The 23,036-nt window shown below is 43.0% G+C and overlaps 1 long non-coding RNA gene across 1 annotated transcript in view; it reads right to left on the reverse strand.

Annotated features, from left to right (window-relative positions):
• Positions 1-4,577: 4,577 nt before the first annotated feature.
• The window catches only part of LOC110122281 (uncharacterized), a 48,744-nt gene continuing 30,285 nt past the window's right edge, over positions 4,578-23,036 (reverse strand). The window contains exon 4 of the long non-coding RNA XR_011489275.1: positions 4,578-4,829. This is a non-coding gene — a long non-coding RNA (uncharacterized lncRNA). The remainder of the gene's footprint in view (positions 4,830-23,036) is intronic.

The raw sequence follows: 23,036 nt of genomic DNA on the forward strand, positions 1-23,036 counted from the left end.
AGAGATGTTCTGAAGATTAAATTAGTGAGTACATATGAATTTCATAGAGCTTTTTCTTAACTGAACAGTTGTTTACTGTTGTTATTATTGCTATTATTATCATGTGGGTCAATTGACTTTCAGCTTCTTCAGCCTTCCTCTATACCCATAAAAATGGCTCTTCTATTATAAGGAAGGAGAGGGAGGATTTTTGAATCATTCTGACTTAATATCTATTTAAATACTGTCATAATACATAGAAAAAAGTGCTTGGAAGGAAATGCGTGTGTAATAGGCAGAATGTATGTGTGTGTCTGTCACTCAGTCCTGTCTGACTCTTTATGACCCTATGGACGGTAGCCCACCAGGTTCCTCTGTTCATGAGACCCTTCAGGCAAGAACAGTGGAGTAGGTTGCCATGCCCTCCTCTAGGGGATCTTCCCAACCCAGGGATCAAACCCACATCGCTTGTGTTTCCTGCATTGGCAGGTGGGTTCTTTACCACTGTGCCACCTGGAAGCCCAATAGGTAGAATAATGACCCCCAAATGTCCACATTGTAACCTCTGAAACCTGTGAATGTGTTACCTTACATGTCAGAAGGGGCTTTGCAGATGTAATCAGTCAAAGACCTTGAGATGGGAGATTATCTTGGATAATCTGGGTGAGCCCAGTGTAATCACAGGGGTCCTTATCAATGAAAGGAAAAACAGAGGACAGTCAAAATCAAAGAAGGAGATACGACAGAGATGAGAGTAGAGACTAGTGTGATGCCATTGCTGGAAGGTGACCGTGAACTAAGGAATGTGGGCAAGCTCTTGAAGTTGGAAAAAGCAAGTTATGGTTCTGCCCTGGAGTCCCCAAGAGGAACTCAATCCTGCCAACATCTTGGCTTTCTCCCTATCAGGCTTATTTTCAGACTTTTGAGCTCCAGAAGATAAGATAATAAGCTGAAAGTACAAGGGAAAGTATTAGTTGCTCAGTCATGTCCGACTCTTTGTGACCACATTGACTGTAGCCCACCAGGCTCCTCTGTCCACGGAATTCTCCAGGCAAGAATACTGGAGCGTTGCCATTCCTTTCTCCAGTGGATCTTCAGACCCAGGGATTGAACTTGGGTCTCCTACATTGCAGACAGATTCATGTCTTGGGTCTTCCATCTGGGAAGACCAAGATAATAAGTTAGTGGGTGGTAATTTGTTATAACAGCAATAGGAAATTAAAATAGCATCAAAGCTATAGGTAAAAGATTTATGAAAAATTTTAGTTTTCTTTCTCTTGAACCTGTCTCTGTTTTCCCAAGTAAGTTTAAGAAGTAAATGATCAATTACAGATGCATACCATGTGACAGTGCTGGCTATTTTTTTTTAATTTATTCATTTGGCTGCATTGGGTCTTAGTTGCAGCACACAGGATCTTTGGTGTAGTACACAGGTTTCTCTGGTTGTGGCAGGCAAGTTCAGTAGTTGCAGCACATGGGCTTAGTTGCCCTGCAGCATGTGGGATCTTAGTTCCCTGACCAGGGATGGAACCTGGGTCCCCTGCATTGCAAAGTGAATTCTAAACCACTGGACAGTCAGGCAAATCCTGCCAGTTTTGTTCTTATGCTGCTGTAGAAAGTACCCAACCATGCAGACTGGAGTTACCACTAATGTATGCTCATCACACATCACTGAGTTTATCATCGTTCCTGGCCTCCTGTACTGTGTATGTAAAGCAAAGGGTATGGCTCTTGTAAAAATGTAGATTCTTTCTTCATTACTGAGCAGGAAAATGCAAACCCCAAAGAGGTACTACCACACAGCACTGGAATCATGAAAATTAAGGAGATGAAGAAGAATACAAGTGTTTCTGAGGGTATGGTTCAACCCCACCTCACATACACTCCTCATGGGTATGTAGAATGGTTAATACCACTTTGGAAAACTGGTATTTGCTTAAAAAGTTAAGCATACACATGGCTTATGATCCAGTTGTTTCAGTCTCAGGTATTTACCCCAAAGAAATGTTTTCACAAAGGCTTAACAATGAATGTTTGTAGTGGCTTTATTCAAAGTAGTCAAAATCGGGAAACAATGATGTCCCTGGTGGTTCAGTGGCTAAGACCCCGTGCTCCCCAATGCTGGGTGGGGGGGGGGGGTGTCCGTATTCCATCCCTAGTTGGGGAACTAGATTCCACAAGCTGCAACTAAGACCCAGTGTGGCCAAGTCAATAAATAAAGATAAGTATTTTAAAAATCTAGAAACAACTTAAAGACCCATTAACTGGTAAATGGAGAAACAAAACAAAGTACATATACATCATGGAATAGTACTCCATGAGCAACTAATAAGGTCAACTACAATGGTGAATCTCAAAAGCATTCTTCCCAGTGAAAAAAAGCCAGGCCCAAAGGGGAGCATATACTATATGATTCTGTTTACATAAATGTCAGCCAATCTACAGTGACAAAAAAACTCAGACAAGTGGTTACTAGGGGACAGAGCAACAAGAAGGAAGGATCGCCAAGATGCACAATCTTTAGGGGGTGATGGAACTTTTTAGGGTTTTGATTGTCAAGGTGGTTTCATGTGCATTGATGACTGCAAAAATGCATTAAATTCTGCAGTTTAAATGAATGTGATTTATTCCACAATTAGTTGATAAAGAAATCAAAAGTAGATTCTGATCCAGAGCTGGGCAAGCCAGCAGCATTTGTATTAATGTGTGTGCTAAGTCATTTCAGTCGTGTCTAACTCTTTGCGACCCTATCGATGGTAGCCCACCAGGCTTCTCTGTCCATGGGATTTCCCAGGCAAGAATACTGGAGTGGGTTCCCATCCCTGCCTCCAGAGGATCTTCCTGACCCAGGAATCGAACTCACGTCTCTTATGTTTCCTGCTTTGGCAGGTGGGTTCTTTACCCCTAGCACCACCTGGGAAGCTCGCATTTGCACTAATAGTTGTTCCCAACTGCTGGTCCCAAGACTACCCTGTAAGGAGGAAGGTTCTGAAATGTCCACTTTTAACCTCTTCTACTTGAAGCAGATACATTTATTTTCCTTTTTTGCTAAGAAAATATAGATCTTCAGTTGGACACTCACTCAATTTCCTGTCTCCGACCAGCCACATACTATAAAGTACTTGAGTTTGTGCAGCAGCTTGGATCTATATAGGGTAAAACACTTCAAAAGGTGTTTCCAGTGCTTTTGCAGTGGGCTTAGCATCCCACCTCTCACCTTTTCATCCTATCCCTGGCTTAAGCTCTAAATGGAAGCACATATGATTAACGACAAAACTTGCACTGGGATTACCGTGCTCTCACTCTAAATCTTTGAACAGATTTCTAACCTTCACTGAAACATTGGTTTTCAGGTGTGATTAGGAGACAATAAAAATGTGGCGTGGGGGACATTGAAACCATAGAGTTAATACTTTCTGACCACTGGGATTAGAGATAATTTAAGACCCAAGCAGAAAGGCTGCTGGCCATCTTGTGCTCTTGCTTGGTGATATTCATTGTGCACTGGTCAGAGCTGAGTTTCTTTGGAGGTTGTAAGGCATCCATATGTAAAATAATCTCATGGACAAAAAACCTTCACAAATCTTCACATACTTGACACTCTGAAGAATAACGCTTCATTGAGAAGCAGTTTCTGGGTGGTCCTCAAGATTCTCTCTCTAGCCAAAAGACTGTTTCTTCTTCTCATTACAGTTATATCCATGTGCAATCCAAACACATATCTTGACAAAATAAGAAGTTATAGTTTAGGAATATGAATAGTAAGTAGTGAAATGAATGCTGTATTAATAAGTTCCAAATTCCTTGTGTACTGGTCCAAATAAAATAAACAAATAAGCAAACAAACATGAGAAAATCATTGGATATAACTGTGACATTTTGTAGATTTCATGAACTGCTTTCCCTTTTAGACCAATGTGTCTTTAAATCTTTGGTCAAACATTGAGAAAGAAACTATTCATGGCTGTCTTTCGGCCTGCATTTACTCAAAACTTACACCACATACAAAAGATGTTCTGCCTTCAGTATCCAGATTGCATCAATTGCACGTCTGTTCCTCTAGCTGTTTATTCAGCATAGTGTCAGTTTCATAGATTCATGGAAACATGGAGAAGGTAGGGAGTATGGTTCTCCTCCAGGACCATCAAGTTTAATGTATATTACTTAGTGCTTAGCTCATAGTAGCAAGTCAGTAAAAGTTTGATTTCTGACAAAATAATTGACTTTCAAAGGTTTTAAAAATAATCTTTTAAATCTGGTACAAGATTGAACAGAAAGATTGCTAAGGCTTAGTTCAGAAGCCAAATGACTAAAGTGACCTTTTTATGAATGCCAGATGCCATTTTTGTCTTCCTGCTTGGAAAAAAAAAAAGCAAAACCAGAGTCACCTGGCTAAGTGGCTTCCTAAGTGTCCCCCCTCCTCAGCTCCTCAAGACTTTATGAAACAAACAACAACAAAACTCCTCTAAAGCTAAACTAACGTGAAATAACCCAGAGTTTGAACTTGTCGCATGACTGTCGCTTTAAATTTTAATGCGAACTCGGGAATAGATTTGTGAACAGCAAGGTAAAGCAAAGGCCATGAAATATTGATTCTGTACATTTTCTTATGCATTTTTATTCTCCAATTTAGTAAATTTTTCATCCCGCCTGCACTTAGAGGCTGCCTATGAAGTCGTTACCACCAATTGTATTAGCTGTTGTAAATAAATAATCATCGCTTGGGCTGTCTGCATGACAGGAGGTGGACAGGACCCCACTTCTTCGGAGCACAAACTTTCCACAGCCCAGTCCAAAGAAGAGGAAAGGGTTGATCACCATTTTCCACACGGCACAGCGGCAGATGCTTTCTAAAGGAAGGAGGGTTTTAAATAAAGCAACGATGAACATTTCAGCAGAGAAGGTACTATCATCATGACAATTACCCATTTTGGCCTGACATGAGATGTCACTGATTTTTGTTATTAAAATAAGAACATGAGGATAGAATGTCATGACATATGTGATTCTTGGACACACTCTAAGATAAGAGGGAAATATTTCACAGCCCACTTTTAAAAAGTATAGTTGATGTAAGTATGAGAGCTCACTCAGTTGTGTCCAACTCTTTGTGACCCCATGGACTGCAGGCTGTCAGGCTCTTCTGCCCATGGAATTTTCCAGGCAAGAATACTGGAATGGGTTGCTATTTCCTATTTCAGGGGCTCTTCCCGACCCAGGGATGGAACCTGTGTCTCCTGCTTGGCAGGTGGATTCTTTACCACTAAGCCCCTGGGAAGCCACGGGTGTAATATAGTGATTCACAATTGTTAAAGGTTATACTTCATTTATAGATATAAAATATTTGCTATATTCCCTGTGTTGTACACAATAACCTTGTCGCTTTTTTTTGTGTGTGTGCCTAATAGCTTGTACCTCCTAATTTTCTTCCTTTGTATTACCCCTCCTCTTTTCCCTCTCCCCACTGGTAACCACTAGTTTATTAAGATGATATCTAAGCCTCCTTCTTTTTTTGTTATATTCACTAATTTCTTGTATTTTTTAGATTTCACATATAAGTGCTACCATACAGTGTTTGTCTTTCTTGGTCTCACTTATTTTGCTTAGCATAATGCCCTCCAAGTCCATCCATGTGGCTGCAAATGGAAAATTTTCAATCTTTTATATGGTTGAGTAGTAGTTATATACATATATATATATACACACATGGATGTATATATAAAAGTATATATATCACATTTCCTTTATCTATTCATCTGTTGATGGACACTTAGATTGCTTTCACAGCCTTACTTTAGAGAAAATAAAATGCAAGACTTTCACCACTAACCCCTGTGTACTCACTCATTTTATCAATCACATGAAAAAAACAGCACCTTTGTCTTTATTCCATCATCAGCTTCTTTTTCCTAGACTACATATCTACACACCTACATTCAATATCTGATAAGATGGGAGAGCCCAAAGAAAGATGGAAAACCGTTCTGATGAAAAGTTCTGCATGGGAGCATCCAGTGTGGTTCTGTCTCTTGTGAAAACGCCTGTGATTCTTTGTACAGTTTTGTACATGGTCACAACTTCTCTGTTATTAGGTCAGATTAGCCATCTCTCCAGTTTCCAGATCACACGGACCAAAGACTCATACGGGACCGCAGACCCCCTGGGTCCCAAATGTCATACTTCACTTTTCCCAAACACAACAGGAAAGGAGGGGGTGTAACATCAGGCTGAATATTTAGCCTTGAAATAGATGAAAATATATCTCCTCTTAATGTAATGAGCAATGTGGTTATCCTGTTAGGTGAATAACAGGTTCCCTCATCCTCATTTTCCTCCCTGTTCTATATTTATTAAAGTCACACATGCTTGCTAATTGTAGGGAAAACTTGACCTCTGAAAACAACGAAGATTAGTTGAATTCTCCACCCCTCTGCCACCTGCCAGAAAAGCAATAACACAGGAGGAGCGTAAAAATCCCCAGTAACATGCTACTTTAGGTTTTACCTTGGTGTTCATTTTAATAGTCTTTTAGTTGTCTTTAAACCCTTTCAAAGCCATTGCTAGTTCCGAAGTTCACTTTTAAAAACATATTTATTTATTTCTTTTTGGCTGTGCTGGGTCTTGGCTGCTGAGCGGGCTTTTTCTCTAGTTGTGGAGAGCGGGGGCTACTGTCCAGTTGCCTCGTCCATGCTTCTCACTGTGGGGGCATCTCTTGCTGCGGATCACGGGCTTTAGGGTGCTGGGCTTCAGTAGGCGTGCTCCCAGGCCCTAGAGCACAGCCTCAGTAGCTGTGGTGCACAGACCCCGTTGCCCTGCAGCATGTGGGACCCTCCACAACCAGGGATCGAACCTGCGTCTCCTGCATTGGCAGGCAGACTCTGTACCGCTGATCCACCAGGGAAGCCCCGCTGTTTCCTTTCAAATCTTTAAATATTTGATTCATAGGCTATCTAGATGTATGGTGCCAAAGGAAAGTAAAAAGATATTTAATTGCCTAAATGGGTCCAAGTAGGATTTGTTTTTTTTCCTTTTTCTAGGTTTGGTAGGTTTTGTGCTTGTTCAGGAAATCTGCATATTGGGAGAGTAATCTTATCTGACTCCGTAATCATTTGATCACACTGAATATTGTTGCCTTAGGCCATACACCCTGCACAGGTGTCCACCTCCATATACTGTCAGCTTAAGACAAAAACGGTGCCCACACAAGAGAAGCAAGGTTCATCAAGTAAGATTAAATGTTTCGATTAGACGTCAAGGTGAGCACACACATATATCTCCTCTTAAACTCTTTTTAAACTCTACTCCACTTCTGGCCAAATCCTCATTCGAGAAATAACAAAGGGAAGGAGTGGGCAGCGGAGAGCTGAAAACCAGGAAATGGCCCAATACAGCTATGGGAGACTGAGAAAGTGTGGGTAGACATAGGATAGAAAGTATTGGACTGAGAAATATACCAAGGGTTCAACTTATAACTCTTTCTAAGAAAGGGCACTCATACCACAAGTGACATAAAGGGATTCTAATGAAATCTTACACACTTACATGGAGGAGTAAGACTTGGATGCACGGACAGGCCACGTGGAAGAGGATGACCTCCTTTTCTCATAATTTAGTTTATTTATTTTTAATTGATGGATAATTGCTGCAGAGTATTGTTTTGGTTTCTGCCAAACATCAGCATGAATCAGCCATAGGTATTCCTATGTCCCCTCCCCCTGGAGCCTCCCTCCCATTCTACCCCTACCCCAGTCTGAGCTCCCTGAGTCATACAGGAAATTCTTATTAGCTATCTAGTTTACATATGGTAATGTATATTTCCATGTTACTCTCTCCATACATCCCACCCTCTCCTTCTCCACCCCATGTGTCCATAAGTCTGTTCTCTATGTCTGCGGAGGATGACCTCCTAAATTTGGGCTTCACTTGAACTTTAAGGATCAACATCATTTGCATCAGTAGCGCTCTGAGAGTCCAGGATTAGTGTGGTAGCCACATGAAGAAGAAAGGGGCCACCGTGGTGAAGACTTGTGCATCATGGAAAGATGCGGGTGGATACCCTGAGGGAAATCCTCCAGTTTCCCTAATTAGGCACAGGATGTGCTGAAGGTGAAGGAGGCGCCCCTGGTGGCACCTTGCCTCTGTGACTTGCGCTGAAAAAGATCAGAAGCTTCTGAACCAGGGCCACTGGGAAGACCTAGCATCAAGTAGCTGCCACATCAAAGAAAGTCCTCCCGGGGGGGATTATAGAGGCATTTCCTCCAAGTGTCAAGCAGTAGCACCAGGAAGGAGCCTGGGCATCGCCAAAGTTTATACTGGAGTAGAGGCTGTGCCAAATTAAAAGTGAATGCAAAACACACAGCTGAGAACAACAACAGCTTCACCAGGCATGGAAAGAATTGCTGCAGAGATAAATATTCCTGTGAACACTGCTCACAGCTCAGGCTTCCTCCCAACTCCCCTCCGGCTGCTCAATAACAATGAGAGTGTTATAAATTTACACCGAAGAAGCCCTCCAGTTGGAGATCTGTGAGGCCAAGAACAACCAAAGGGAACCAGAAGGGGAAGCAAAGACAATTTACTCAAAATGTTTATGGAAAAACACCAGCCCCGCTTACATATCCCATGGCTTAAAGATGAAGATCTAAAGCGGCACCATCAGCTCTGTGAAACATTTCAAATTACAAAAGATTGAGAAAATGCATGCAATATGCAAAGGATGGAAGAATCAAAGACAATGTCGAGAATGTCTTCTTGTGTTTTTAATACTATGGAAGAAATGGGGTCTCTGAAAACAGGTGAGAAGTGAAATAGCAATAAGATTTACGTGAAAACAGAGGTGGGCAAAATGTAGGGAGTGTAAAAAAGAAAATTATATTACTTAAGAGAGAGGGAAATAAGAACAGACTTCAGTATCTGTTTTAGGAATCCTAAAATGAAAAGGCAGCACCGCAAGGGTTAAATATGTGCATGCATGCTAAATCGCTCAGTCATGTCAGATTCTTTGCCATGTGGAGATGTGGAGCTTGATCTAAATTGATCAAGAATGATTGGAATGGGGACTTCCCTGGTGGTCCAGTGGTTAAGAATCTGAGCTTCCAGAGCAGGGGGCACAGGTTTGATCCCTGGCGGGGGAACTAAGATCTCTCATGCTGCATGGTGCAGCCAAAAAAATAAACAAAAATAAATTTGAAAAAAAAAATACTATTAGAGTGGGGACCCCAGTTCAATTCCTGGGTCAGGAAGCTCCGCTGGAGAAGGGATAGGCTACCCACTCCAGTATTCTGGCCTGGAGAATTCCAAGGACTATAGTCCATGGGGTCATAAAGAGTCAGACCCAACTGAGCGACTTGCACTTTCACTTCACTTTTACTTTAGAGTGGGGAGGAAAGAGCCAAAATAAGGATGGTGATGAGAAAGAAGAGGTGAGAAGTAGGAAATAGGAGATGGAAATGAGATGGAACAGATCTAATTTGTTCCTGAAAAAGATCCATGAAGAAAAATAAGAAAGCAGTGATCAGAGACATAATAGAAGAAACATTTCTGAGCCAAAAAAAAAAAAAAAGAATTTTTTGGAAAAGCCATAGTGTGAGCATGAGTGAAATACCTAAATATGCTTGGTAATTTTGCTTTCATCTTAAGGAAAAAGGAAGAGAGAATGAGAAGAACATAAGAAAGGGTGTGTGCTAAGTTGCTTCAGTTTTGCCCAACTCTTTGCAACTCTCTGGACTGTAGCCCGCCAGGCTCCTCTGTCTGTGGGATCCTCCAGGCAAGAACACTGGACTGGGCTGCTGTGCCCTCCTCCAGGGAATTTTCCCAACCCAGAAATCGAACCCGAGCCTCTTACATTTCCTGCATTGACAGGAAGGTTCTTTACCACTAGTGCCACCTGGGAAGCCCCTAAGAAGGGGAAGGTTTGTTAAACAGAAAGAATGAGAAATTCAGCCAGCTCTGGACTTCTTTTCTGCCACCAGAAATGTTAGGGGGAAAAAAAATGGAGTTATGTCTGTATTACTTTCATGATAAGAAAGCTGTGATGCAGGGCTTCTAAACTCGGCCCAGATTCTGTTCATATATAAAAATAAGAAAAAAAAAAAAAAAAAAGAAAAAAGGAAGAGAGGGGGAGAAGGAGAGATTGATTCTAATTGAGACCTTGATACCATTTCTGTTACTTCCAATCCATGCTCAAAGCAGCCAGATTGATCTTAAAATGTATATCAGATCATGTCACTTCTCTTTCCCATCAATGCTAAAACAAAACAAAACAAAAATCAAAACGCCCATAAAAGCTGCCACTGACTATCTGGTTTCACCTGCAGCCACAGTTTTCTTTGTTCCCTGTCCTCCACCCACCCTGGCTCCTTCTCATTCCCAAATGTGCCAGTCAGCTCTTTCTCACTTGATGGTTTTCCTGGATATTATTCACTCTGCCCAGATTCTGCTGCCTCCACTATTCCCCATACTAACTTCTATTCATCCTTCAAGTTTCATATACATGCCACTTCTTCAGAGTTGCCTTTCCTTGGCTTCTGCTTTAAATTAAGTGAAAGTGAATGTTAGTCATTCACTTCTTATCTGACTCTTTTGCGACCCCATGGACTGTAGCCTGCCAGGCTCCTCTGTCCATGGAATTCTTCAGGCAAGAATACTGGAGTGGGTAGCCATTCCCTTCTCCAGAGGATCTTCCCCACCCAAGGATCGAACCTGGGGTTCTTGCATTGCAGGCAGATTCTTTACTGTCTGAGCTAGCAGAGAAGCCTTGTTAAACTAGCTCACCTCATAATATTCTGTCTCTGCCTTTTTTTTCTATTATGATAAAGTTCACACCCCAAAAGGTAACACTGTACCCAGTAGGCAATTACTACCCATTGCCCCTCCTCTTGGGCCCTGACAACCACCTGCTGTGTTCTGTCTATCAATCTATCTATTCTGGATATTTTATATAAATGGAATCATATAGTTTGTGATCGTTTATGACTTTTTTTTCCACTTAGCATGGCATTTTCAGGTTCATTCAGGTTGCAGCATGCATTAGTACTTAATTCCTTTTTTAAGGCTAGATACTGTATTGTATGTATCAATATGTACCATATTGTGTTTGTCATTCATCCTCTGATGGGCGTTTGGGTTGTTTCCACCTTTGGATATTGTAGGTACTGTAGTGTTGCTGTGAACATTCATGTATAACATAAGCAGCTGATTGAGTCTGTTACGAGCTGAATGATTGTGTTCATGATGTGATGATATTAGGAGATAGAGTCTTTGGAGGGTAACTAGATTTAGGCTAGGTCGTGAGGGTGGGGCTCACTTTACGGAACTAGTGCCCTTAGAATGAGAGGAAGAGCCTCAGAGCTCCCTCTCTGCCCTGTGTGGTCACGGCGGGAGTGCAGCAATCTGCAAGCCAGGAGGAGCGAGCTCGCCAGGACCTGGTCAGCCTGGCACCCTGACCTCAGAATTCCGCCTTCTAGAACTGTGCGAAATACGCTTCCATTTTTGAAGGCACCCACCTTTGGTGTTTTGTTAGGGTAGCCCCAAGGGCTTCCCTGGTGACTCAGATCGTAAAGCGTCTGCCTGCAATGCAAGAGACCCAGGCTCGATCCCTGGGTCTGTAATATGCCCTGGAGAAGGGAATGGCAACCCACTCCAGGATTCTTGCCTGGAGAATTCCATGGACAGAGGAGCCTGGCGGGCTACAGTCCATGGGGTCGCAAAGAGTCAGACATGACTGAGCGACTAACACTTTACTATGGTAGCCCCAGCTGACTAAGACAGACTCTGCTTTCATTTCTTTGGCGGTCCCATGCTCCTTTAATTTGTTGCTCATATTCATATTCCTAGTGCAATTCTTACCTGTATTATTCTTTCTTTAGTATCTGCTTATTTATACTATGGGCTTGCCTGGTGGCTCAGTTGGTAAAGAATCTTGCCTGCAGTGCAGGAGACCTAGATTTGATTCCTGGGTCAGGAAGATCCCCTGGAGAAGAGAATGGCAACCTTTCCAGTATTCTTGCCTGGAGAATTCCATGGACAGAGGAGACTGACAGGCTACAGTCCATGGAGCTGCAGTCAGACACGACTGAGCGACTAACATTGACTGACTAGCCACACAATACATCAAACCCTTTGGGTACTAGGGACAATTGTGTTGTGTGCCACTTTAGCACCTGGTGCGATGCTGAACCACAAGAGGTAGCTGATAAATGTGTGTGAGCAGATGAGTGAATAAGGAAGTAAGTTGCCCAGATTGATACATAAGCTGATAGAACTTGAGAGTAGAGTGTTGAGGAATTTGGAAAGAGACCAGTTTTATTTATGTGGCTCGAAAACAGCCTCTCACTGTCACGAAAAAGCTGTCTCTCTCCAGTGACCAGGAATTATTTTATCGGGCATTTTTTATTTTAGAGTTTATTCCAAACTATAAAAACTTTAGAAGTCATAAATTTAGGGGAAAAAAAAGTTTTGGTTATATTTTGCTTGTTCTACTAAAGTCTCAGTTTGGTTCTGTTCACAGCAAAGACCCAGATTCTTGCTAAGAAATCCAGTTAGGGGACTCCCAAGGAACCATAGGCCACAGACCAAACTTTTCTCTCTGGATCTTTTCAGAGAGGCAGGGTCAGATGAACGTGGATGACATCCAAGGTCAATCTTGCTGGTGTTGAGATTCTGGCGTCTGAAGTTGAGTTTGGTTTCCATTGGATCTCTTGATGGCTTTTTCAATTTTCTGTGTGTCTGCACTCTCTATTTGTCATACCTGTTGTAATCTGTGCTGTCCCAGAGCAAGCATGCTGTAGAGAGCGAGGGATATATTAATACATAGCAGCTTGGGCATCTTTCAGTTCAGTTCAGTTGCTTAGTCGTGCCTGACTCTTTGCGACCCCATGAATCGCAGCACGCCAGGCCTCCCTGTCCATCACCAACTCCCAGAGTTTACTCAAACTCATATCCATTGAGTTGCTGATGCCATCCAACCATCTCATCCTCTGTCATCCCCTTCTCCTCCTGCCCCCAATCCCTCCCAGCATCAGGGTCTTTTCCAATGAGTCAACTCTTCACATGAGGTGGCCAAAGTATTGGAATTTCAGCTTCAGCACCAGTCCTTCCAAGAAATACCCAGGACTGATCTCCTTTAGGATGGACTGGTTGGATCTCCTTGCAGTCCAAGGGCCTCTCAAGAGTCTTCTCCAACACCACAGTTCAAAAGCATCAATTCTTCAGCACTCAGCTTTTTTCACAGTCCAACTCTCACATCCATACATGTGAAAACCAAAGCCTTGACTAGATGGACCTTTGTTGGCAAAGTAATGTCTCTGCTTTTTAATATGCTGTCTAGGCTGGTCATAACTTTCCCTCCAAGGAGAAAGTGTCTTTTAATTTCATGGCTGCAATCACCATCTGCAGTGATTTTGGGGCCCCAAAATATAAAGTCTGATTTACCCCCCACTCAATGTCTCTGATGCCATGCTCTTGGGTCCACTTTTGTCTGTCTACCTCCATCTATGAATCTTGTCTGTGTCTCTCTATTTTAACTTTGCTTTCTCTATTTGTCTCTTCTTCCCACTCCTCTCACTCTTTTTCCATCTCTCCTTGTCCTTGTCTGTCTCTCCTAAAGGACAGAAGCATGTACCCCACACACCACGTGTCTATCTTGCTCTCTCCCTTCAGGACGGCTGTGTTCCCTTTCAATAAACTCCTTCCTGTCTCCAAGTGGCTGGTCCTATCTCCTCTGCGATCAGAGGAGACCGGAACTGGCTGCGATGAATGTGAGGAAGTCTTTATAATGAACAGGATCTCTCTGCTGTTTACACAAACACTTTTGGCGGCACAGGGAAGCCAAGCAGACCATTTTGCAATTAAGTGTAATTAAACATGGGGGAGCGAGTAGAAAAGAGGGGGTGGGGGCTAAGTTATAGGACAAGGGGTGCTGGAAGCCAGCAGATTAACACAGGGGGGACATGGCAACCCATTCCAGGATGCTTGCCTGGAGAATCTCTTAGATTCTGATGGGCTACAGTCCATAGGGTTTCAGAGAGTCAGACATGACTGAAGTGACTTAGCAGCAGCAGGCTCTGTAATTATGCCCTGACAGTTACTAGGGGCAGGGCTCTGAGCTGGGATAAAAGGACAGGGAACTTTGTGGATAGCCGCTGCCCTGTGTGAGTTGAGTTTAATGACATAGTGGCTGGGTGCCACAGGGATATAGTGGGCTGTGGAAGCTGCAAAAAGGAGACTAGGGAGGAGGAGATCTTAGAGGTGTGGTGATAAGCTTAAGCAGAGCCTTGAAGGGAGAAATCGACTTGGGAGAGAGAAGAGCTGGAGAAGGAAGGGCCTTCTAGGCTATCGAGACAGACTAAGCCAGAGCTCAGATCAGGAAGGCCTAAGGTGCTTGCAGGGCTGAGAAAACGCTCTGATGGTAACTCATCTGAGTAGGCAGGGAAGGAGAGAAATGGACAGGTGGGACTGTGAGGGCAGGAGCAATGTATATCATGTACAGCACTTGGCTCTCACTCTAGGGAACCAGAGATGCTTTGAATTTCTGTGGCTCGGCCCCCTAGCACCTTCTGCGATGGTAGAAGTATACGTGTGATGGCAGCCACATGTGGATACTGAGGATATGAGCTCTTGAAGTGTGGCTAATAGGAATTTGCATTTTTTTAAATTGTAATTCATGAAGGCATACATTTAAATGCTTCTTAGAGGGAGTGGCTACTGTATTAGCCCAACTTTGAGAAGTCAAGGCCAGCATCTCTGGAGAGATGCCATGACCATCTTTTTGGAAGACCAGTCTGGGGCCAGAGTGTGGTGAGAGGGTTGGTGGATTGGTGGGGGAGAATAATTAGGTTGCTGATGTTTTAGGACCAGGGATACTGAACGTGATTCAGGACCTTGGCAAGGAGGTGTCACACTGAGAGTTAAGTTGGGGGCTGAGCCCTGGGAGTGGCAAGCTGCAGATGTGTCCCCACGCTGGCTGATCCCATCAGCCTGGGATCCAGCTTGGGGATGTGATGGTGACATTGTGCTTGTGTATGTGTGTCCAGCCGTGCACGCTCAGTCTTGTCCGACTCTTTGCGACCTCATGGACTATAGCCTGCCAGGCTCCTCTGCCCATGGAATTTTCCAGGCAATGATACTGGTGTGGGTTGCCTTTTGCTACTCCAGGGATTGAACCCCAGACTCCTACCTCTCCTGCACTGGCAGGCAGATTCTTTACCACTGCATCACCTGGGAGGGTGATGCTGAGAAGTTCTCTAATGGTAGCACAAGAACCAAGGGAAACTCCTGGCTCCAGTGTCCTGAATCCCAAAGGTGCCTCTCCTACTTCCTTTTCCTAAAAGCATATTTTATCTTTTGATGAAAAATGAAGTCAGTCTAAAGTAAAAAAAAAAAAAAAAATGACCAAATCCAAACAGAATTTTTGTTTGCTTGTTTTTGGTAGAAATTGACAAAACCAATCCTAAGTTATTCCTAGAAATATAAAGGTCCAGAGATAGCTACAATATCTGAATGATATCTGTGAAGCTGGGGGAGCAGTGGCTTGCTGTTTCATATCCATATATTGATAATATTTATTTTAAAGATAGGGTAATTAAAGCAACGTAAATTTGGTACAGAGATAGACAAGTCAATCAAAGGAAAAGGATAGTGCAGAAAAAGTCCTTACCATACCCAGAAACTTGGTACAAGACTGAGGTGGCATAACAAAGAGTTGTAGTGAGGGGAGGGGGTATGTTTTATTCAGTAAATGCATTGGGGAAAATGGCTATCTTTACAGGAAAAAAAAAAAGACAAAAATATTTTATTTCTACTTTAGACCATACACAAACATCAAATCTTCAAGTAATAAATACTAAAATAATAGAACTTTTAGAAGAAAATTTATGGGAATATCTTTGTGATCTTGGAGTAGAGAGGTTACTGTTTTTTTTTTTAAATAAACAAAAAATGCAAAGCAAAAAGGATAAGCTTCATAAATTTGACTAAATGAAATAAAGTCTTCCATATGCCAACAGACATTTGTATAAATAACTGACAAAAGTTTCCTCTCTGGAATGTAGGAAGCATTCCTATAAATCAACAATATAAAGACAAAGAGTCCACTAGAAAAAATGCACAAAGGATATAAACAGAGAAAGCACAGATTATGAAAGTCTAACAGCTGTACATATATAGGAAAAAATGCTCAACCACATTAATAAGTCATAGATATGCAAGTTAACATGAGACATCATTTCCCACCCATTATGCGATGCCAGTTTTCGCTGAGTACGTGAAGAAAGGGATGCTCTCACAAACTGCAGAGTGACTGTAAGTGGGTAGGTCTCATCTAGGGATCAATTTAGCAATAACGGGTCAAACTGAAGATGTGCACACTTTATGACCTGAAACTTCAATTGCTGGGTAAATAATCTTTTGCATATGTGCACAAAGACAGAAAGAAGCATTGCTTGCGAATAAGGAACATTGGATTCACCAACTGCAACAGTGACATGTATCAATGACATCCTATCAATATCAACACATATCAATACATTAATGACAACCAGTGGGGAATGGATAAGTAACTTGTAACCAGGGATGAGAGGTTACCGATCAAGATATAGGTCGCTGTGCAGGCAGTATCTGTTGAGAGATGGGATCACTGCCTAGTAAACACACCTGCATGCATTTCTGGTTCTTTATTTTCTCTTTCTGGCTTCCATATAGCTGGATTGGTGAGCTCATTCACCTGTTCATCTACGAAACATGGCTAGGCATATTTAGTGACAAATGAAGCCCTGAAAAGGGACATTTCCCCCCATTGAGTCTGTTCACAAATGGGCTATAAATTCCATATACAGCTCCAAAATAAGAGGCCAAAAATAGTCCAGACATTGGCAGCCTCACTGAGACTGCGGCTTCCCGCGGGGGCTGCTTCTGAGAAGACAACTTCATTTGGACAGATTTGCGCTGGTGTGTCTGTTAACAACATGGTCTCCTCGGTTTACAGACTTCTTGAAGATTTCCCAGGGCTTGGAGAGATGTTTGCACAAACTGGCTTCCCAAGATAAATCCCAAGTCACGTAGCCAGGGGCTGGCATTAGATTGAAAGACAGTACAAAGGAAGCTCATTAAAACCTGGCCAACAAGATCCAGCAGAGCCAGGCATCACAAATAGAATCAATAAAATATCACCTCCAAGAGGGCAGAGAGTTTTGTGTATTTTGTTCTCTGCCGAATCCCCGAATCTCATTCCTGGCACAGGAGATGGGGTTTGTAAATATTTGTGGAATGAATGAACTGAATTCGGTTCATCCAGTATTTGTTGAATTGCTACTATGTGCCGAGTTGGGAGCCGGATTTGCAAAGTACTATCAGCCTAATAGAGAAAAGAAATTTGAAAACAAATAACCACATAAGACACTGTGCTTCCAATGGTGGGGGCCTGGGTTCAGTTCTCAGTCAGGGAAATAAGATCTCACATGCTGTGTGGTGCAGCCAAAAAATTAAAAAAAAGAAAAAGAAAGCAAACAAATAACCATAATGGAATAGTTTAGGTGCTATCATCAAAATGTGTGAAACTGCTGGGAGAAAAGTAACCAGGGTAAGATTAACTGTGATGGCAAAAGAAGGAGTAGATGCAGAAAGAGGGTGACATTCCAAGGCTTTGAAGGGGAACAGGAGTGTTCAGACAGGCAAAGAGCTATTGAGAGGGCATTCCAGGTCAAAAGGGGGCCAAGGGATCCCAAGAAAATGCTTGTGTTGTGTTCAACTCTTTCCAGCCCCGTGAACTGTAGCCCGCCAGGTTCCTCTGTCGATGGGATTTTCCCAGGCAAGATACCAGAGCGAGCTGGCACTTCCTTCTCTAGAGAATCTTCCTGACCCAAGGATTGAACCTGTGTCTCTGGGGTCTCCTGCTCTGGCAGGAGATTCTTTACCCACTAAGTCACCTGGGAAGCCTGGAAAATGTCTGGAGCTGTGAAAACCAGGGGCGTATTTAGGGACCACCTTGAGGAGTCAAAGGAGCAACTGCCTAAAACAGGGGCAAAATGAGGCTTTCTCCCAATGACATGCAGAGCTACTGATGAAAAAAAGCATCACATCTACCAAGTTCCCAGGCACCATGTTACAACAGCAAATAGCATAGATAAGGCTTGGCAGCTTGAATAATCCCCAGTGCGACATGCATAAAGGGGCTGTCTTCTCTGTCTTTGAGTTTCCAAGGCCTGAAATGTGCTTGGCAAGAAGCAAATGCTCCATAAATGTTGGATGAACATAGGAAAGAACATTTCAGAGGAGTTTGCTAAATCAGGATGACAAATAAAGCAGAGGGGAAACGTTCCCAGGGGCTAAGACTCTGAACTCCCAAGGCAGGGGTCCGGGTTTGATCCCTAGTCAGGGAACTAGATTCCACAGCCTGCAACTAAGAGTCCCCATGTCACAACTAAAGATCCTATATCCTGCAGCTAAGATCCGGCACAGACAAATACATAAATCAGTCAACATTAAAAAATTAATTAAAAAAAGAAAGGGTGGGTTTAGGCTATACTTTAATGCAGAGCAAGGAAGCAGGGGAAGAGATAGAAATGGCATGGGATTTGACATTAACTTGCCCAGGTTCCAATCCTGGTCCCATCCAGTGTAGATGGGCTAGGACGAAACATTTGAAACCCACGAGCCTCTGTTTCCTCATCTGTAATACCTAGATTAAGAAGGCTAGTATAGCCATCTGTATAGCAAAGGCTTACCTGATCTGTTTTTTGGGGGGCCACACGCTCCGCATGGGTGGTTTTAGCACCTGAGACAGTTCAGTATTTAAGAGCATCCGCTGAAGTTAGACCCAGGTTGAAGTAATGCTCCACTAATTAATATAAAACTGGGTAGCATTGGGAAAGCTAGTTCACGTCTTTGTGGCTCAGTCTCATGTGAAAAATGGAGATAATGATTGTATATACCTCACACGTTTGGTGAGGATTAGAAAGTGTCATCAGTGCCAAGTACCTACAAGATCTCTTAAAATTTTTTAAAAATTATATACTTTTGGCTGTATTCGGGTCTTTGTTGCTGTACCAACTTTCTCTAGATGCAGCAAGTGGGGGCTACTCCTTGCAGTGTGTAGGCTTCTCACCGCAGTGACTTTTCTTGTTGCGGAGCACAGGCTGTAGGCATGTGAGCTTCAGGAGCTATAGCTCAGGGGTCTAGATGCCCCGCAGCATGTGGCATCTTCTTGGAGATCAAACCCATGTCCCCTGCATTGGCAGGTGAACTCCTAACCACTGGATCACCAAGGAATTCCCTACCCAGCTCTGTTAATAAATGGAGTTTGATAGTTGATTCTAGGTGGGCTTGATATTTGCTACCTCAGCTTCTAAATTGTGATACCCTGTTAGGAATATAAACTACACAAGCACTGCATTAGCTATATATGGCTGTGTATCAAATTATTCCAACTTAGTGGCTTAGAACAGTGCACATTTATTATCTTACAATTTCTGTGGGTACAGAGCACTGGCAGGGTTTAGCTGGGTTCCTACAAGACTGCGATCAAGCTGTCAGTCAGGGCTGGAGTCTCCTCTGAGTTCATCTGGGGAAGAATTGGTATATGTAGTTGGCAGAATTCAGTTTCTTGCTGGCCATTGGCCAGAGGTTGCCTTCACTTTCTAGTCATGTGGCTGGTGTTCACAAACTTAACCAAGTTCAATTGTAACTCTTCTTTGGTGTATAATCCGGAGTTAATACTGCAGTACAACTCAGCATTTGGACATTTTCCCTGATACAAGAAGTGAATACTTTTGTTAATAAAATAAGACACAAACATAATTAAAAAATTATATGTGTGCGTGTGTGTGTGTGTGTGTGTGTGTGTGTGTGTGTGTGTAAACAGAAAGAAATAAAAGAGGGAAAGATACTAAAAAGAATAAAAGAAAGTCACCTAAATTGGGTTCCCAGCCCTTCAAAGGAAACCTTGGCTGTGAAGAAAGCCTCAGTCCTTTCCTTGCACAAACTGAGGAGAGAAAAGAACTTGGAGCTAGAGGGACTTCTCTGATGGACCAGTGACTGGGATTCCGAGATCTCAATGCAGGGGACTTGGGTTTTGATTCTTGGTCCAGGAACTAGATCCCACATGCTGCAACTAAAAGCCTGCATGCAGCGACTGAAAGATCCATATGCCACATGCAACTAAGACTTGGTGCCACCAAATAAGTAAATACATGAATTAATTAATTAAAAAGAAGAAGAACTCTGAGCCAGAGCTATGGGTTTGTGAGATTCTGGTCTGAACTCAGTTGTATTTGAGGACAGAATGGGTTGTCACCTGAACTTATAAGAGGCCTTTAAGAACAGGTAGTCTCTAAACTTTAGGAAAAATCAGTCTTGTCCTAAAATGGACATGTGCCTAAAGGTAGGAAGGACTCTGTCTTCCCTCTGAGTGGCTGGGACTTGAGGGGAGCATGGCTTTGTGGCTGAATGGATTAAAGAGATGATCAGTCTCACCTAGCCCCAAAGAGGAGCAGAGGCTACTCAAATACTATCTCTCACTGCCCTAAGTGCCCCCAAAGTCCAGATGATGGCAAGCAAGACTGACCAGCTTCTTGTACCACTTACATGTTCCAAAGGACCTTGGGAACAGGTTTTCATGGGAGGGGGCAACATCAATGCTTGGGTGGATGAAGTCTACTGAAATCAATGAGAATTGATTTAGAGCATGGGGGTGACCATGTTAAAATCTCCTACCTCTTGATAGAGCCTCATGAATATTAACAAGGTTAAGATCAATAAGGAAGTGATTTTCAGATGCAAACCTGACTTCATGTGCAGATTAAAGGAAGGGAACGATGATCTGTCTTTCTGCACTGTTCCGGCTCAATGCTAGGTGGACCTAAAATCCAAAAACCCAACTGAAACCTGCAAGATGTAGATCTCATCATGCATTTTCACATTTCACCCTGTTGGACATCTTTTCTCCCTGTGCTTTGATCTAAGGACGTTCTGTGTTTGAGGCATGTTTGCAAAAATTATGTGTATGTGTTTATGTGTGTTTATTCTTTTATTGATTCATAAGTCTTGCTTCAATCAGTCTTCCCCATCATTATTTTTGATCTTCATATTTCGTTTAGACTTTTACCATGGCCTTGTAATTGGTCTCTTTGCTGTCGATCTCATCCCCCTTCGATTCATCCCACAACACACCACGAAAATGATTTATCTGAAGCTCTGTTTCGGATAAGTCCTCTGCTCAAAAATCTGTCAGATCTTCCCCATTGCCTTCAGGATGATGTCCTAATTCCTTAGTGCCCTATTTAAGACATGTCATGATTTAGCCCTAACTGCACTGATATCCCCACAAAGACATTTCAGCCAGGACCTGAACGATGGGAATGAGCTAGACCTGGGAAAACAGGAAGGGAGAATATTCTAAGCAAATGTTATAACAAATTTAAAAGGCCCTGGGGTGTAAAAGACCACAGTGTGTTAAAAAAACAGAAAGACAGTGTGTTGCTAGGCTAGGGGAGAGGACAAGGGGTTTGTAGGTAATGATCAATCAGTTATGAAACACCCTTTCCTATTTGGGTCTGTCCTGGACCTTCACTCAGGCACTTCCCTGGTAGCTCAGATGGTAGATAACTCACCTGCCAATGCAGGAGACATAAGAGATGAGGGTTTGATCCCTGAGTTAGGAAAATTCCCTGGAGGAGGGCACGACAACCCATCCAGTATTCTTGCCTGGAGAATTCCATGGACTGAGGAGCCTGGTGGGCTACAGTCCATGGGGTTGCAGAGTCAGACACAACTGAGGGATTAACACACACTGAACATTCACCCAGGATTTATTATGAAGGAAGATTCCAGGTGTTTTGAAGGGCATGTTAATCATTATCCCTGTGATGCAGGTGGTGCCCTAGGATATTTTTATATCAAGACTCTGTTCCCCTAGTAAAGAAAGAACTTGGCCAGAGGCTAGGATCCCACCTTAGTTCACTGGGAGAGGGTGCAAGAATTCTGAGAGTCACTTTTCTCAAACTTCTTTCTCAAACCATCTGTAGGACGTGGCTAAGGGTCTGTTGACTTCTGCTGGCCAAACTGGTAAGGCCAGAGCTCCTCCCCCATATTTCTGAAAAGTCACCTTCCTTCTTTGGCGCCTTTGAGTGAGGTCAAACACTTCTCGGAACACCACTTATCGGGAATTTTCTCGTGCCCTGAGCTTGGACTGGGTCACGTTCACTTAGCTGCCTTCCATTATTGACTGACCCTTTATCTTCCACTGAGATTTATTAGGACTTGAATACCAGGAGCTCTGGTACTTTAAGACATGCCCTGCACTTTATACCATGCCCAGGTCTCCCCCACTGCTGTCTCCTCTTGTTCTCATCAGCACAACGATGCAGAGCCATAGGGTATGTACTATTCTTCTCCCCCATTTGCAGATGCTGAAACTGAGGCTTAGATTTGATAAAGGATGCCCCTGGTCTCACTGTGAGTGAGAGGTAGGGTTGTGAATCTGGCTTCCTCTGCCTGATGAACATACACCTATTTCCTTTCTTCACGTCTACTCCAGGGTTCCAAAATAAGAGCTCACATAACAGGAAAAATGGATTTCAATATAAATTCATATCCCCTAGCTCAGCTTGGACCTTAACATTTCCTGCACTTGCGCAATGGCTCACCTCACAAGCCTATTCTTCTCAAGGACTATTTCAAGTCTTTTCTACTTTCCCCGAAGCTTGGATCCCAGCTCCTCAGCCACGGCTATTAGCCAATGATCTCAGCTCCTGATTTATAAAGCATCAGCTCAGAGGTCCTCACATTCCAATTACAGGACATACCAACAGGCTAAGGTCTCCCCTTCCCTGCTTTCCTGCCTCCATAGTAGAGAAATGCAGTGCCCATTGCGCTGGTCCTGCATGGAGATCTTAATCTAAGGCTGCTCCCCACCCTCTGTTTTCTTCTCTTCCCTTACTAGTGAAGTGAAATTTGTTCAGTCTGACTCTTTGTGATCCCTTGGACTGTAACCCACCAGGCTCCTCTGTTCATGGAATTCTCCAGGCAAGAATAATAGAGTGGGTAGCCATTTCCTTCTCCAGGGG

Source organism: Odocoileus virginianus, chromosome 9, assembly GCF_023699985.2.
Source record: "Odocoileus virginianus isolate 20LAN1187 ecotype Illinois chromosome 9, Ovbor_1.2, whole genome shotgun sequence".
NCBI classification, from domain to species: domain Eukaryota; kingdom Metazoa; phylum Chordata; class Mammalia; order Artiodactyla; family Cervidae; genus Odocoileus; species Odocoileus virginianus.